This window comes from Phascolarctos cinereus, unplaced genomic scaffold (assembly GCF_003287225.1).
Source record: "Phascolarctos cinereus isolate Bilbo 61053 unplaced genomic scaffold, phaCin_HiC Scaffold_726;HRSCAF=1367, whole genome shotgun sequence".
Classification (NCBI taxonomy): domain Eukaryota; kingdom Metazoa; phylum Chordata; class Mammalia; order Diprotodontia; family Phascolarctidae; genus Phascolarctos; species Phascolarctos cinereus.
Window position 1 is genome coordinate 235,099,166 of NW_027556098.1, and position 14,798 is coordinate 235,113,963.

A 14,798-nucleotide genomic window follows, 5' to 3' on the forward strand; every position below is an offset into this window, starting at 1 on the left:
CCACACCAAGTGTTAGACTCTTTTTTTTTCCCTTTTACAGGAAAGCTTGTATTTTTAAGCACTTCCAAAATTTCTCTTAACATATGTTGCAGAAAGTCTGTCCTATTAACAGAATCCACTCTTGCAGAGTCTCACAATCCAAATAGTCTTTCAAATATTTTTCTGGAATGTACAATAAAGTTGTGTTTTGTGTTTTGTATTGTTCTTAATGTCATTTTCTTGGCTCTGGATCTCTTAATGTCAGCTTCCCAGACCCCAAGTTCAACTTCATTTTCGTGGAAAGTCTGATTTGGTTTTTGACTTAGGAAAATGTGTGATTATCTCTGTTTATGACTACAGTGGAAATTTTAAACTAAGGAATAAGATAATTCTGGCAATTGAGCTTCTGATTCTACCTTGTTTGAGTTTCACCAAGTAGAGTCCACTTCAGATATAAGACAGGCATAGAGTTAGAGCAGAGGTTCTTCACCATTTTTGTGTAATGGAGGCTTTGGCATTTTGTTGAAACCCATGGACCCCTTTTCAGAATAATGTTTTTAAATGCAGAAAATAAAATACATAGGGTTACAAAGGAAATCAAAAGTTATTGAAAAGGAATATTTTGTTATCCAAGTCCAAAGATTCCCTAAAATCTATCCAAAGACCCACTGGGGGTTTGTGAACCCCTGGTTAAGAACCTCTCTTGGTTAGAGGATTAGGACTAGCTATCCCTAAAGCAACTGATACAAAGCTGTAGGCCATTAGAATGGGTGGTTCCTTCTATCTGCAACATTCTTGCCCTAAACTCTTCTTTTCCTAGGTTTCATGATAAAGATTTCCCTGAGTGGGGATCTCTGGAAAGAAGTTCCCTTTGAAAACTATTGCTTGTCAGCATGAAATTTAAATTTCTGCTACTGTATGGAGTGGGTTCATAGAGGAAAGGTTTGGTTTTGTTTTGTTTTTATCAAAACACACTACAATGCAGCCTGCTCTCCCTAATCAAGGAATCTTCTGTAGTCCTAGTTGTAATTGGGTGGTTACAGTATCTGTTTCCTGGACTGGAACCAAAGTTTGAATTTTGATGGATTTCTTCCAAGAAGATTGGAAACTAACCCTAACCAGTGTGGTCCTTGTATATTTTCATGATATTTTCTGTTAGCGTATCCTTTAAGAAGTCTATCCTTGAATCAAGGCTGTCAATAGTCAATAGTCACTTCACTGAATGAATGAATGAATGAATGAATGAATGAATGAAGCAAGCAAGCAAGCATTTATTAAGCACTTACCATAGTAAGTGCTAAAGGGTGGGGATGCAAATAGAAAACTATGGCAAGCCCTGCTCTCCAGGAGCCTACATTCTAAAGGAAGGTTTTGGCTACAAGTCAGATGGCAAGGTCTTATGGTCCTCAGTGCACAGCAGCAGAACAGATGGTAAGGCCTCTTTTTTATTATCATTTCCACTGATAAAATCATATTAATTTCTGATGTTGAACTGTTTGACAGTGCCAAAGACTTTGGAGACAAAAGCTTTCTTTTCAGGGTCTTCAAAAGATGTGATTGTAGCCCCTGTAGGAGCAGTTGCAAGACTAAATTTCTGTAAGAGTTGTCTCCCGGGATGATGGCTAAGGACAGTGGGCTAGAAGCACTGATATTCTGAGGCAGTGGGTTTAAGGACCTGAGCTGTTTCCATCAGGGTCTTAGCTCAAGGTGGTGATGGGAACAGTAGGGTCGTGTACTCTCACCCAGCTAATTATTTATCTATGTTATATGCTTTTGTTAAAGCTGTATCTAGGGCAGAATGATTAAGGCTTTGTTCTGAGGTGCCAAATTAGAGGATGCTGAATATAGAGGTCACTGACAGATCCTGCTGCCCTCTCATAGCCCAGAAAGAGTTTAGCACCTAGTTATCAAGAATAATTAGATAAAATAGGAAGTTAATCAGATAGTGTGTTGGGAAGGGTTCCTCCCCTGCCCTGCTACATATCCTGGGTACTGTCTTCCCCAACAGTGGCCTTGCTCTTGGTCTCTCTTTTCTCCCAGCCACAGAGAGGCTTCCTCCAAAATCCAGCTGAAAGTGAGTTGAGAATGGTGTGTACTAGGCCCTGCCTATGGAACTCGATCCAAGTGCAAAAATTCCTAGTTACAGCTCTGTATTTTGTCACAAAATATTAAAATGATATGAAAACTCCCAGATGTATTCTTTTGTGAAGGCAAACAAGGCCATCTTCTTACTTAACCTCTAATTACTAAATGTGTTTTAGCTACAAAGTGAGACCTGGGAAAGACCTCAGTTTAAAAGGGTCAACGTCTCCCACTGCATCTGAGGCCATTGCCAGTCATCCTGACCTATGCCTCCTCCAATGACTCTGGAGGAGAGAGAGAGGCTGATGGTTTTGCACAGCTCTGCCTCACTTAAATCCAATTCACTTTCAAGTAAAGACATCACCCTGCTGATGTCATTGGCCCTCTTTGAGAATGAGGGACGAACAGCAAAAACAATTAAATTGGTTTAAGGTGAAATAAAAATCTGTAATGTAATTTAGGATGATTAATTTTGACTTTTATCTTCACCTTAGTTACATGAAAGGCATCATTTCTGATGGCTCTGAGTAGATGTTTCTCTTCCTGCTTGCTGGCTGCTGAATGAATTTACCTCAGACATACATTTATAGACCCAGACTGAAGGGGATCTCAGAGGCCACAAAGCCTACTCCATCATTTAACAGAAAATTGAGGCCCAAGGAGGTTTTTCATGAGTCTATTTCTTCATTAAAGTGAGGCAAAAGGACATGCTTTAAGCTTTCCCCTAGAGATTTTGTCTTCATATCTACTGCTTATACAGAGGGTTATAAGCTAGTTGGTATTCAAAGCGGTTTGGTCTCCTATCATGATTTTACGGCTTGAGGATATGTTGGCTATGACAGCCACATGCCTGAAGCAGAGTGGTGACAGAAACATATAGGCATATTTAGTACCTGTTTCAAAGAGTCTTCTATTGCACTTATTATTCTCTGTGCCATATGGTTGAAACTTATGATTTCATCAATGTGGGGGAACTCACAGTGTGGAAACTTCCTCAACTAATGTTGCTCAGCAACTGGTTTGCAGTTTTGTGTGTGTGAGAGGGTTGCCTGGGACATGGAGAGGTTAAGTTATTTGTGTGCTTACGCCACCAGTGTGTGTGTGTGACAGAGCCAGAATTTGGGCCCGGGTCTTCCTCACTCCAATCTGACATTTCCACCCACCATTCCACTTTGGTCTGTCAGCATTTTCTTATTTTAAGTTTCTCTCTGGTTATTTCATTTGTCTAAGCCCCATCTCCCCAGCTAGATTTTGATCTCCTTAGGGACAGGCTCTTTTTCTCATACTTCTTTCATAAAAGCTTTCTCTCAACATTTAGTAGAGTACTGGGCACACAGTAATTATTATAAATGTATCTCCATAACAGGGATCAGATCCCTGATGCAATCCTGTCCATCTATGAGGAAAATGGGGGGAAAAGAACCCAGCTTTGGCTTTGAACCCTAAGCTTGTCTTTCATCTTTGGGATACTAATACACAACTAACTTCCCAAAGTTATATGGCCTGGGAAGTTTCCTAAAGCTAGACAGCTCTCTAAGGGGACCTTCTGGTATGGAAACTCCTTCCAGTGAAGCCAATCAGGAACTGCTGGAGTGGAAATTCAGTGGTGCAGATTAGCAATTCTTTGGTAATTTAGAGTTACAGACAGGTGTTTGGTACACTCTAAGTGACATATCCACTGTCTTATATAACTAGTATAAATAAAAGGCAATACTTAAACCCAAATCTTCCTGACTACAAGCACAAACTATTGTCAACTACTCCACGCTGTCTCTTCAATACACTCTACCAAAATGGGATTTGGGGCTGCAAGCCAGGAAAAGGTCATTGAAGCCTTAGAGAGAATCCTCCTGGAGTACTCAGTGACTTCAGGATGAAACCCAATGTAGCTTCTTCCTCAAGCCTTTATCCTTCATATAAACCTAGAAGTTCATATTATGGTACAACAAAACTAAGAAGGGGGCAAAATAGTCTTCATAATTGCACTGCAGGATCTCTTCAGGGTAGAAAAAATAAAAAATAATTTTTGGATCTGCTGAAAGAGTTATTTGCCTAGAAAATTACTAAATAATGCAATTAATGACTCCGTTCCAGGAAAAGCTTGGAATGTATTTCAGTCTACTACAAAAATAGCAAATAGTAATAATAGTGGACATCATTTGTGTCTTGAAATTCAGGAAAAAAAAGGAACTTGATAGTTATACAGATTTATGAAAACAAATTATGAAAAAGGAAATTTCCAGACAATTAAATGATATAGCTTTTTACAGGCCTTTACTTTATAATCCCACTTGTGAATTTCAGAGAGAGCTGACTTGGAAATCAAGATAGCATTCTAATTAGGACAGACCATTAAACAAGACACTTTGTATTTGATCAAAGAACACCTGATTACAATCTTCTTACATATTTTACTCTGATCTCAGGAAATTATCTATCAAAATATCAACTGAAGTATAATACATGTATTCTTATGTTTAGGCTATTAAAAGCCTGTCATCCAAATTGCTGTTGGGTTTTGTAATTTCTCTTCCCCAATTATTCCCCTCCCTCAGAAAGTGCCAATTTTCTTTCAACAGCTCAATCAACTGATTTTGGTATATTTCAGAATAGATGCTGAAAACTATTTTTACAATTTGCTTTTCATAAAAGTATTGATTTAGGGCAGGAAGGGGCCTTCAAGGTCATCAAATTCAACCCTCTCATTTTACAAATTAAGAAACTGAGGACTAGTAACATGGATGATTGGCTCAATATCATGCAGGGAGTAATTAATTAGCAAAGTCAAGATTTAAACCTACATTCTCTAACCCCAAATCTAGTGCTATTTTTCTGTGTTCAGTAATTTATGAGATAAAAAAAACCTCACTTTAATTTTTGGTATTTAGAACCACTATTTAGGAGGGAATTCTGGGGGAAATTTAGATGGTGTAAAAATGAAAGATAAATAGTATTTATTTTTGAAAAACTTTCACTTAATCTGATTTTGAATGAATTATATATATACATATATATATACATTATATATAAAAGGGTTACCTACCTGGGAAGCTAACCAAATGTTTTCTCTGCTCCAGTCTCATTTTCTTACCTAGAAGGTAAAATGATGAAGTAGTTTACTTTTAGGGCTTTCCTCCACCATTCTTGCCACTGCTTTAGTTGTTGAGGGGCCTCATACCTTGCACTGCAACTTCCCTTGTAGGTTTTCCACTCTTCTGGGTAAGGCATAAAATTACTCCTCCCTCTTTCTTCAGCCTGTGAAAATTCCCTTTCCATCAGTATTATCTCAGTTATCAAAGTGGTCCAATAATATAATTCACACAAAGTGTTAGTCATTGTTTCAGGTTTAATGCATCACTTGCTGGGTGGTTTGTGGGTTTTTTTTTTAAAGAATGCAAGGAGAAATTATTACTCAAAGGTGCTGATACTAATAACGAATAGTCAAATGCCAGGTGGGTGGGAAGTTATATGGGAAAGGGAGACTTGTCAATGCTCTTTATCTCAAAGCGATGTAAAAAGCTGCTCCTGGACATTCCACAGACTAGCTGTGTGAAGTTGGTTCCCAAGTTTGTGTGTGGAGCCAGTCGTATTTCCTTGGACCTAATTTTCCTCCTCAGTAAAATAGAGGGGTGGGACTACATGGTCTCTAAAGTCCCTTCCAGATATAATGTTCTATAACTTTCTCAATCTACAAACTGCTCATTTAATCTATATGTAAATCTGGTCCTGTCTGGGCCTGAATTAGTAAAGTAGGTGTGGGTGTGTGGATAGGGAGAGGGATTCCTTAAATATAACAAATCTCTAATCCCAAGGATTCCTGGTTTACTCCTGGTCATACTACTTTATGGCGAACAAATTTGCGGAGAAAATATAAATACCCATAAAGGATAGGGATTCTCTCTCATTGAGAATCTACCCATGCGTTGGGGAGCAGATCAGAGAGAAAAGGAGAGTGTATATGAAAGAACAGGCATCTCTTGCTTTAAGCCAAGGCAGGCTTCCTGCTTCTCCTGACACTACCATGAGACTGATTTTTTTTTTTCTGATGGGTACTGCCTCCCTCCCCTTCCTCTCTCTATCCCCAAAATCTCTTATATCTGGCCTTATAATCCCCACAACTAGCAACAGACTCTGCCCAGTCTTCTCAAATGCACCAAAAGCTATTACAGGCAGTGAAGGCTGGATACAGATAGATATTTAGAAATACTACACTTATGGTAGACAGACTCTAGCTTCTGTAAATTAAAGTCTCTGTCCAGACCACTTTAAATTCACTGTCCCTTTTCCCCATGCACTTTAATCCCAATTGGTTTATGTTCCAGGTCCATAATTCCTCTGCTTATCTGCTAAATATTTTCTTCTTGGTTTTCAGTCTCTACATTTCTTTCCCTCTAACTGCCCTTGGCCTCCCAGATTACCTTAGATTCCCCTTTGATCTGTCGATTTCTCACTCACAGCTATTTGATCTCTGCTGCCTGAGAAAGACTTCTCTTATTTACCCATTAACAATTAACCATATGCATATAGAAAGAAGACCTTAGCATGATTACACCAAAGATATCTTACATTCAGACATGTGCCCTGCTGGCTGGTTTTCAACAGCAATAAAAAAAAAAATTATGCTAACATTGTAAACATCAATAACAATTCCTCCAGATTACATAATCCTTTTATTTATATTTATATATATTTTATTTATATTTATATATATATATAATTAGATCTCCATGGGCAAAGTAAATTTAGAGTAAGGCAATAGTCCAGATTTTCTGCCTACAACGTACCAACGCACTCATCATTTGATAATATGGTGTAGAAGCTAGTTCAAAAAAAATAAACCTCTTGCCAAAATCTGTCCAGAGATGGAAAGAAGTATGGCATCACCAATGTTGTCACTGTCCATCTTGGCTTCTGCAAGCTTTTGACTCTGGCCTTGACCACTTCAGTTGGATTAAAGTCCATACTGATATGCTTTGTCCAGTGTCTGCATCAATGACTGTTTTTAGTGACAGGAATAGCAAATGAAATTAAAACAATCAGTCTCTTCTCCTTTAGAGAAAAATATCTGTGATTTTTTTGGCATAGAGAACTTTCACACAAGCGTATCCATCAATCAACATTTATTAAGTGCCTACTGTGTGCCTGGTACTGTGCTAAACACTGGGAATACTGAGAGGCAAAAGACAGTCCTTGTCCTCAAAGAGCTTACAATTTACTGGGGGGAGACGACAAGCAAACAAATATGTTAAAAGTGAGCTATATACAAGATAACTAGGAAATAATTAAAATAGGGAAGGTGCTAAAATTAAGAGGGGTTGGAGAAAGTTTCCTTTAAATGTTTTAGTAGCTTGATGTAGTGCAAAGATCACCAGACTGGGAGTCTAGTAGACTTCGCAACTCATTGTGTGGCACTGGGAAGGCCACTCTTCAAACCTTTCTTTCTATGTCCGTTAAATGGACATAACAATACTTGTTCTACATTTGTTATGGGGTTGTTATAGGGAAAGTGCTTTATAAATCTTAAAGCTTATAGAAATGTAAATTGGCATTGTCAGTATTGATAGTTGTATTGAGATAGTCACTGAAGTTTCCTTTATATTGTCAAGAAATTCTTGTCTCTGGTGAGGGCTGAGCTATCTCAAATCTTCCTTCCAAAGCACCTTCATGGTATCTGTGGGTATAACTAGCTAAACTCCTATCCAGCACTAATTCGGCCAAAACTGAACAGAACTCATCTCTGCAAGATCACTTGCTACTATCACCAGGTGATAGCTACATGCAGAGAGCTACAGTATGAACTAAAATGGCCCAGGTCAATTATCATTACAGAATGCCTACAGGCAGAAATCAAAGAAGGGGGAAAAAGTAATACTTGGGATGTCAGCTGAGTAAGACAAAAAAGAATCTTTAAGGTCTGTTTTCAAAAGAGAATCTCCCAACAAGAAAACTAAACCTTATGGCAGAAAAGAAGTATTAGTCCTCAGTTTTACATGATTTTTGGTGTGTATTATTTCTGTCCTAGATGCTAGAAGCCTGGACTTCTCCCAGATAAAAGAACTGTCATATGATCATGTGACTGCAATTGGCAAGTTTCAACAAGAAAGTTTGGCAGATTCTTACAACAGGATTAACATATGTTTTATATATGTGTGGGTAGGTGTATATATAGCTATCCATCTACATACATATATGTACATTTATTTATTTATAACCTCTAGTTAAAGTCTTTAAAATTAATTTAGATGCACTTAGGTAAGTTATGCAAATTAGCACTGGTTAAAAGGAAATGTAAACTATACTGACAGGAAGCCTGGTGAAATGGAGAGGAAGAGCTGACCTTGAAGTCTGAAAGACCTGGGTTCATGTCTTGCCTCTGATACATGCCAGCTTTGTGACTCTGAATTGGTCACCTAATCTCAGTGCTCCCAGCAACTCTCTGAAATTAGAGGAGGTGCTCCTCTGCCTAGGTAGAGGGAGCTTTCTTCCCTAAGAGTTCTCTATACCAAAAAAATAACAGATTTTTTCTCTAAAAGAAACTATTTTAATTTCATTTCTGTTCCTTTCACTGAAGACAGTCATTGACACAGATCAGACTTTTGTTTCTTTATGCAAATTTGAATTAGTCATATGATCATATGATCACTGAATTAGAGTTTAGTGATTTAGTCTAACCTTCTCTCCTTTTGCTGTTGAGCATTTGGGTCTACAGCCTGTCATTTCCACTTCACAAAAGTTTTAACGAAACTGTTGATTAGAGACTGGATCAGGCAGTAGTTAATATTGTTTTTGTTATCAGAATAAAAAAATGTAATAAGATTTTAGAACTAGAAAGGACCTTGAAGACCATCAAGTCTAATCCTCTGATTTTACAGGTAAGGAAACTGAGGCCCAGAAAAGTTGAGATTTAGATATTAGCTAGTCTAATCTCTCAAATATGTAGATGAAGAAATTGAGGCAGAGAGGTCATGTGACTTGCTCAAGGTCACACTTCAAGTCAGTAGAAGGACTGGGTTTTCTGATTCCTAATCCAGGCCTTTTATTATTCCTATACCAGATTTTCCTAATGCTTCTATTACTCTCTTGAACTAAACCTGGTGACTAAAAAAATTAACTTTTTTAGACTCCTGGAATATCATTTTGTGAACTTCATTAGTAAACTGAAAGTACCTAATTTGCTTCTTGGTAGTAAGTTAAGTACTGGGAAGCTGGTTTGCTATTTATCACTTGTTAGAGTCCAATTACATGGGATATTAATGAGCCATGGACCCTGCTTTCATAGAGATTGTGTTCTTGACCTTCAGTCTATGACCACTCAAAAAGATAAAGGGTTTAATTCAATTACATACTATATTATATATCATTAAGGACCAAATTAACATATTTCCATTCAATTCCAAAACACTTTTTGAATGTCTTTTTTTCCCTACTGCTTTTGCCTTGTAGGTAAAAGTTGTTTTGTTGTGGGCATTTTTGGTGACCAAAGGTGACATTTTGGCGCTGATAAAACAAGGATGAAACCTGCAGTTGTGACCAGAAAAAACTCACAGCCATGGAATAGTTTAATTATGTAATGATAACGACAAATATACATTTTCAACAGGATGCCATTTGATCCCATTGTTTAATAAGTGGTTATTAAGCAATAGATGAATGATGCACACAAGGTGAGAAAGAAGAAGGGAAGAAGTATAAGACAGAGAGAGCCCTTTTAGCCTTTGAACATTCATGTTAGCCACATCCCATGCCTGAAATGGACTCCCTCTCCATTTGTGATTTTTTAAATCTCTCTCTTCTTTTAAGGTCTAGCACAGATGCCATCTCCTCAGTCAAGTTTTCTCTGATCACCACAGCTAAAAGTGCTTTATTATTCTTCACCTTTCACCACATGAGTTTGAATCTCTTCTTTGCCCTTATCAATTCCAACTAGTGCCATTGTACTTGTGCACATCACAGAATCAGAATCACAGAATTATAGATGTGGGAAGCACCTCAAAAGCCTCTATTCCACATGCTACTTCAACAAGAATTTTTTCCTCACAAACATACCTGGTAAGTGGTTTGTCACTCAACATTTTCTTACCCCTCTTTTCAATTGTAAGCTCTTAGAAGGCAGTGACTGGGTTGTTTTTCATTTTATATTCCAAGGCCTAGCATGATGCCTTAGACATAATAGGCACTTAATATATGCTTATTAAGTACAATTGTTAATGTATGAAATAACAATAACATTATAAAGAAAGACAGCTTTGCAAGACATTAGAACTGTGATGATAATGACAAACCATGATTCTAGAGGCCTGGAGATGAGACATGCTGTCTGCTTCCTGAAAAGGAGTTGATGGATTCAAAATGCAGAATAAGACACACATTTTTGGACATGGACAATGAGGTAATTTGCTTTGCTTTACTATACATATTTCGTACGAGGGTTTTTTTTCTTTTTAGCTCAATGGTGGGGCAGGGCAGGGAATGAGGAAGTGAGGAAAGAACATAAATACTTATTAAAAAACTCTTTAAAATTTAATTGTTAAATCTTGGACCATTTCTACTTGAGCTTTCTCTGTTCTGTATCTCTCTGAAACCTATTCTCTTTCCTTACCCTAGTGTCCAATCACTTCAGCCCTCCCTGACTTCCCAGGCTCTGGCCTTTTCTCCCTTCAAAATTTCCACTCCTTAGTTAACCAGATCAACTTCACATTGTTCTTGACCCTTGAATCTCTTGCCTCATTGTCCTGTTTTAGTTTATCCCTTTTCAGACCCTAAACTTGGTCTTTGTGACCCTGTTGACCACAGCATAACAATACTGTCTGGGGGGGGGATTTTCTTGGCAAAAATACAGGAGTGGTTTGCCCTTTCCTTCTCCAGTAGATTCAGGAAAACCTAGGTTAAGTGATTTGCCCAGGGTCACATAACTAGGAGCTATCTGAGGCCACATTTGAACTCAGGTCTTCCTGACTTAGAGGGCAGTTGGCACAGTGCATAGAGTGCTGGGCTGGAGTCAGGAAGACTCATCTTTCTGAGTTCAAATCTGGCCTCAGGCATTTACTAGTTATGTAATCCCAGACAACCCCTATTTGCCTCAGTTTCTTCACCTGAAAAATGAGCTGGAGATGGAAATGGACAACTACATTATTATCTTTGCCAAGAAAAATCCAAATGGGGTCACAAAGAGTTGAACACAACAGAACTTACTGACTCTGGGCCCGTTGCTATATCTATTGAGCCACCTAGCTGCCTCAAAAAAACCTGGTCTGCTCCAGCTAATTAACTCTCTATCACTCCCCATAGCAACTGTTTCAAAATTCTTGTCGAGCCACCTGTACCATCATCTGCCTTTCAGCAGAGGACCTCACCTCATATTTCACTGAAAAAAATGTGGCCATCTGTCCATAACTCCTTCTCCTTTCCAATTCTATATTTCAAATCACCTCAGCACCATCCCCATCCTCTTTTTTGCTCCAGACTTCAAAGATGAGATGATGAGCCCTTTCCTTGCCAATGACAATCTTCCTACTTGTGCTTGATTACATCACCTATTGTTTCCTCCAGGACCTTGCCTATTTTATGATTCCCTTTTTCTCCCTAGTTTTCTCCCCTTCCTCAAACCAGAATAGCATTATTTACTCTGTCCTCAATAGAAACAACTTATACCCAGCTTGTAGAAAGTTGAGTCACCCACTTTCCTCCTCACACCTTCCTAAGAGATCTGTAGAGTCATGGTACTCATGGTACTTTGTGCAGCTCTGCCTCACTCAGATAAAGACAAACAAAACCACAGATTTCTGTTTGGGTTCCATGTGCATCTGTACAATCTCCTATTCCCTGAAGGAGGGCCAAATCAAAGGGGCATCAGAGAGGAATAGCCATTGGCCAAGAAGAGATGGCCACATTATAAATTTTAAAAGGAGTAATTGCTTTGTTGCTCTCCCTTCTTCCACTCTCACACATGTGTGGCTTGGAGCCCTGAAGAAATGGTGACTGCTCAAAACTTGCATCTAGAACTCATGTGTTCAGCCATGAGAGCTAGAATCCGAATCTCAAGGCCCTCAATCTTTTTCTGTTTTCTATTTCTTTGCTTGAGTCCAGGTGACCAAACATCAATACTGAGATGAATACTCTAAGACTTAGCAGAAACCTTGTGAGCTCTAGAGTTCACAAGCTCCTGGATCCTCACAACAGAAGATGACTGGTACCAGAAGGAGTTTTCTGAAGCTACACTCTCTTTGGAAAAGACCACTGACAGAAGGAGGGATTCAACCCTTGGCCTGGCTTCTTAGACTTTGAGAGAGCTGTTCATTCAGTCCTTTGCTGAGTTGAAGGTGAAAAACCAATTCATTAGTACCCCAAAATGTTCCTTATCTTAATGAATCAACATTATAGGAAGAAATAATAGGAGTTATAGGCTGCAGCACAACTTTAAAGTCTTTGTCAACGTGAGATTTTGAGCCTTTTTGTGTTATAGAGGAAATTTTTGTGTGGAGGAAATAAATGGCTGTCCTATACCTTCTTTTAATTTAAAATTATTCTTAAAAATTCAATTTTATTTTAGTTCCAAATTCTCTCCTTCCCCTTCTCTTTCCCATACCCATTGAGAAAGCAAGAAAATTACATTACAAATATGAATAGTCATGCAAAACAAATTTCCATATTAGCCTTGTCCAAAAAAGAAAGAAAGACAAGGAAAAGAACATATAATTCAATCTGCACAATAGTTCATCACTTCTTTATCTGGGGGTAGGTAGCATTTTTCATCAGAAGTCCTTTAGAATTATGACTGGTCATTGTGTTGAGCAGTGTTCCCAAGTCTTTTAAAGTTGACTGTCCTTCCAATACTTCTGTTACTGTATAAATTGTTCTCCTGGTTCTGATTACTTCACTGTGCATCAGTTCAGACAAATCTTCCCAGGTTTTTCTGAAACCATCCCTGTCATCATTTCTTACTGCATAATAATATTTCACCACATTTATATACCATAATTTGTTCAGTCATTCCCTAATTGATAGCATCACCTTAGTTTTCAATTCTTTGCTACCACAAAAAGATCTGCTATAGATATTTTTGCCCATGTGGGTCCTTTTCCTCTTTCTTTCATTTCTTTGGGGTGTAGACTTAGTAGTGGTATTGCTCAGTCAAAAAAGTATGCACAGTTTAACAGCTTTTTGGGCATAGTTCCAAATTGCTATCCAGAATGGTTTGTCCTATAATTTATAAATACTGTACATCAAGTATATTTCTACTTCCTTTTGGGGATACCCTTAATGGTTAAGTGATTTCTTGAGGATCTGGGGTGGGGAATATAAACAGCCAGAGAATTAGAGGAAAAGAGTCTGACCCTTTTCTTTAAGGGCCAGGCTCCCCCAGGATTGAATCTCATCTAAGTGCATTAGTCTAGAGCTAGGGGCTCCTTTAGGGGAACAAGATGAGTAACCCATTCATTCCTTCCCTCATGTTATGCCTAGATTGATTTTTCTCCTTACCTCTGTCTCTTGGAATCCAATACTCTTCTTCGTGAAGGTTTTCCTGATCCCCAAAGTACTAGTTCCCTCTTTCCCAAACTTCTTTCTATTTAACTTTTTGTTTACATTTGTTCACTTTATGTTGTATGTTCTTATATATGTATTTGTGCATCTCCCCCCCTCCATTAAAACATATTATATTTGTACATAGGGATTGTTTCAATCTTTGTGTTTTTATCCTCAGCACATAACCCAGTGGCTGGCACATAGAAGTGGGGGCTTAATAAAAGCTTGTTAATTGATTGAAGAAAGAGACTTTTCCCGATCTTCCAGTTATTGGTGATTTTCTCCCAAGCACTAATTTATTTTATGTAACTTTTTTTTAATTTACATCACTTAACTCCTCTAGTAGAATAAAAAGGTCCTTGAGAACAAGGATGGTTTCACTTTTGTATTTGCATCTCCAGTACCCAACATAGTGCCTGACATGGCAGGTATTTAATAAACTCTCATTAATTGTTCAATTAATTACAGTGTACTGAACCAGCTCTTTATCAATGAAAAACCAGTCTACCCATAGCAGGAGAGAGCATGTCATTAAAGGCAGTGGCTGTTCTTTAATGTGTCCATGAGAAGTTCAGCACTACTGGTGGGCTCAGTCAACAGGGAACTAGCTAGCCATTAGAGGCCAAGAGAAGTTAAAATGTTAGTTCTCTGCCACTGAGTGTAGGCAGGATTGCCACTAAGCTTCCCAGGGTTTGGGTTTTTTTGTTTGTTTGTTTTTGTTTTTGTTTTTTGAAAATGCAAAGAGTGCTCTTTGGGGAAGGTTAATACTTAGAACATCAATCAACAAGCATGTATTAAGAGCTTTCCTGTATGTCAGTCACTATGCTTAAGCCCCAGGGAAATTAAGGAAAATTGTAAAAAAAAAACCAGTCCCTGACCTCAAGGAACTTACATTTGAATGGGGGATACAGCATGTAAATAAAGCTATACATACAAACATGGGTAGAGAGTGGATGGAAATTAATTTTGGAGCAAAAAGCAGCTAGAGGGACCAAGAATAGCCTCCTGTTGAAGGTGATATGAGTTAGATCTTGAAGGAAGCCAGAGATTCAAAGAGGTGAAGGTGAGGAGGAAGGACATTCTCCCCTCCCACACCCCCATGGGGGATGGAAATTGGAAATGAAGCTTCATGTGAGAGGAACAGCAAGGGGCCAGTATGGCTGGGCTATAGAATGAATTGAGATAAGTATTGTGTAAGAAAACCAGAAAGGTGG